The following is a 4,261-nucleotide window of genomic DNA, read 5'->3' as shown; positions in this document are numbered from 1 at the left end:
TTTATGTATAAATCTTTGTTTACAACCTTCTTTGTTCAGCCAAATTGAACTTAGTATTGAAACGGTTGATACTAAACTGAGATAGCGAGTGCTTGTGGATCAACACCCACACACACAAACACACATTTATTTTGTTCTTTCTCTATGCACTAGGCACAGCAGTTTTGTTTTGATGCTCTTCTTTAGGGGAAGTTAAGTATTTTTACAGTCAGTTTTATGAAAATGTTCAAGCCTTTCAGAAAATATGTGAAATGGTTTCAGATTTCCTCAACATATGAGTTTTGTAGTGGATGTCACTGGCACACATTTGAACAAGAGGTTGAAGATCTTGCTCTCTGATGAGCCACAACGCTTTGCATGCTAAACTAATTTGGTCATGAGATGTATTTTCTGCATTTTGCTGTTGTTAAATTAAGCTGTTATATCAGAAAGGTCACTTGACACATGCAAGCACTGTAGTACTCAATGCTATAATCAGTGCAGTATTCGGAAAAGTGCCTCTGACAGTGTTATGGACTTGTGTCATTACATCTCTATATCTAGCAATAGATTCGAGTTGAGCCTCATGTTTTAAAGCTCAACAGCTTAATATGTTATTTTGTTTTATTTATTAGATGGCTATATCTGGCTACAAAACAGATAATCTGAGCATTGTAGGGTATTGCACGTACAGAGCACCAGAAGGACGATGAGTTTGAATAAATGGTCACAAAACCCATTTCCAAGTATCAGAGATGCTTGCGTGTGATTGTGTGTTACTAAATGTAATTGTGAAAACTGTAATGATGAAGGAATGTTGATGTTTACATCCATTGACACTTGAGATGTTGCACGAATATCATGGTTCATGTTGTGCTTTGGGTACAAGAAGGTACGGTTTGTACTTCCACATCAGTTTTTCTATGCTGAGCCAAGGTGTGCATATTAACCTGTGTTTGAATGTTTGTGTGTGCAAGTATGTATGAGGTTTATGTGTGATTTTTGAAGAATATTGTTTGTGCCAGTCATTTACTGACTCATAATTCAAATGGATGACAATAAAATGGTTGGGAATTGAAATTGGCATCTTGACTCTTTTACTTGGCCTTTATCACAGCAAACAAAGCTCCCTTTTTTCTAATTCCAAACTAGAACAGATTTTGATGGATGTTTTGATGTCAACAACAAATGAAGAAGAAATGGAAAGTGTTTCTTCTTTCTTATAAAAGTTCATAAGCCTATTTAGTAGCTATCCTATGATTAAATTGTTTGTTGCATTTTAGGTATTTGTGTATAATATTTGCAGGCTTGTCAGAATGGACAAATCTGTGATGCATCTTTTGAGTGACTGCTTTGGCACTAAATGGTAGTATCAACATCTGTTTGTACTTTTTATGTTAAACTAATTTTGAATAGTAAATAGAGCGATGTACGGTGGCCCTTTGAGATCTCAACATGCTGCAAATAAATAAAGCACCCACAAATTAATTAAACAACTTCATTAATTTGACAGAACACACACTGCAAATGCTCACAACACAACCAAATAAAGCACTGCAAAATGCACTTGTGTTATGTTGTGAGCATTTGCAGTGCATTTTTTTTTCTTGTGTTCTGGGTATTTGCTGTGCGTTTCTTTATTTGGTTGTGTTGAGAGCATTTGCTGCGTGTGTGTTGTCAAATTGATGAAGATGTTTTCTTGATTTGCTGGTGCTTTTTCTATTTGCATGTGTTTTCTAAAGTTGCAGCGCATTGAGCTCTCTCGGCCACCATAGTGCGATGAGATTAAGTAACAAATCATGAAAATTGGAAAACATTTTTTCCAAATCAGCTAATGCCTGTATAAATATTTTTTTGCATTATTTTTCAATATATTTTACACAGAGAGTTTATGCGGCATCATACAACCCGCAATCAAATTCCGGAAAAGTTGGGACGTTTTTTAAATTTTAATAAAATTTAAACTAAAGGAATTTCAAATCACATGAGCCAATATTTTATTCACAATAGAACATAGATAACGTAGCAAATGTTTAAACTGAGAAATTTTACACTTTTATCCACTTAATTAGCTCATTTAAAATTTAATGCCTGCTACAGGTCTCAAAAAAGTTGGCACAGGGGCAACAAAAAACAAAACAAAAAAACAAGCAGTTTTGCAAAGATTCAGCTGGGAGAACATCTAGTGATTAATTAAGTTAATTGATATCAGGTCTGTAACATGATTAGCTATAAAAGCTTTGTCTTAGAGAAGCAGAGTCTCTCAGAAGTAAAGATGGGCAGAGGCTCTCCAATCTGTGAAAGACTGCGTAAAAAAATTGTGGAAAACTTTAAAAACAATGTTCCTCAACGTCAAATTGCAAAGGCTTTGCAAATCTCATCATCTACAGTGCATAACATCATCAAAAGATTCAGAGAAACTGGAGAAATCTCTGTGCGTAAGGGACAAGGCCGGAGACCTTTATTGGATGCCCGTGGTCTTCGGTCTCTCAGACGACACTGCATCACTCATCGGCATGATTGTGTCAATGACATTACTAAATGGGCCCAGGAATACTTTCAGAAACCACTGTCGGTAAACACAATCCGCCGTGCCATCAGCAGATGCCAACTAAAGCTCTATCATGCAAAAAGGAAGCCATATGTGAACATGGTCCAGAAGCGCCGTCGTGTCCTGTGGGCCAAGGCTCATTTAAAATGGACTATTTCAAAGTGGAATAGTGTTTTATGGTCAGACGAGTCCAAATTTGACATTCTTGTTGGAAATCACGGACGCCGTGTCCTCCGGGCTAAAGAGGAGGGAGACCTTCCAGCATGTTATCAGCGTTCAGTTCAAAAGCCAGCATCTCTGATGGTATGGGGGTGCATAAGTGCATACGGTATGGGCAGCTTGCATGTTTTGGAAGGCTCTGTGAATGCTGAAAGGTATATAAAGGTTTTAGAGCAACATATGCTTCCCTCCAAACAACATCTATTTCAGGGAAGGCCTTGTTTATTTCAGCAGGACAATGCAAAACCACATACTGCAGCTATAACAACAGCATGGCTTCGTCGTAGAAGAGTCCGGGTGCTAACCTGGCCTGCCTGCAGTCCAGATCTTTCACCTATAGAGAACATTTGGCGCATCATTAAACGAAAAATAAGTCAAAGACGACCACAAACTCTTCAGCAGCTGGAAATCTATATAAGGCAAGAATGGGACCAAATTCCAACAGCAAAACTCCAGCAACTCATAGCCTCAATGCCCAGACGTCTTCAAACTGTTTTGAAAAGAAAAGGAGATGCTACACCATGGTAAACATGCCCCGTCCCAACTATTTTGAGACCTTTAGCAGAAATCAAAATTGAAATGAGCTCATTTTGTGCATAAAATTGTAAACTTTCTCAGTTTAAACATTTGCTATGTTATCTATGTTCTATTGTGAATAAAATATTGGCTCATGTGATTTGAAAGTCTTTTAGTTTTCATTTTATTAAAATTTAAAAAACGTCCCAACTTTTCCGGAATTCGGGTTGTAATAAAAATGCTCTGGATCATGCTGTGTTAAACAGACTTTTGTTTTATTGGAACTTATATAAAGTATTCATAACTGTATAAATTCCTCACATCTGCAGAACACACAACAACATTGAACCCGAATGACTTTAATTATAAGGTCAAGACAAAGAACAAGAATATTTTTTTTTTTTTTTTTTTTGAAAGAACACAGGAAAGTAAATTAAGACAGAATTATTATTATTATTATTGGTTAGCTACTTAAAAAAATAGGAATAAATTAACACTGTTCAAATCAGCAAAGATAGACATTTCAAATAAAAAACTAGTAAAACTAGTTACTGAGATATAAACCCCCCGTGTCCCCGATCTGCCATGCAGTTTTATTTTACAAAGGTATAATGTGAAAACATTGCAGTGTGGTTTAAAAATAAAATAAAAATAAAAAACAATGTGAGTGTGCCATTGCCTCCACTGTTTTAATCAAGGAGATTATATCCCATGTATATGTGCGTATGTGATGCAGAATGTATTCAGTGTGGGATCATCAGATGTTAAATGTGTGTGAGTGAAACAGCGAGAGAGAGAGAGAGAGAGAGATTGCACATGTTGTGTGAGATTGTGTTATGAGGAATTAATAACTGAAAGACTAAAGGAGTTTTGTGATAGAATGACATTTGAAAGAACATGAAAGGACACACATTCACTCACAGACACATCCTGACTTTGTCTCCATTCCCTCCCTTCCTGATTTCCTCCCTACGTTCCTACACACTCTCTCTCCCC

Source organism: Carassius carassius, chromosome 10 (genome assembly GCF_963082965.1).
Source record: "Carassius carassius chromosome 10, fCarCar2.1, whole genome shotgun sequence".
NCBI lineage: Eukaryota > Metazoa > Chordata > Actinopteri > Cypriniformes > Cyprinidae > Carassius > Carassius carassius.
Note: the sequence above shows the minus strand (reverse complement) of the source record.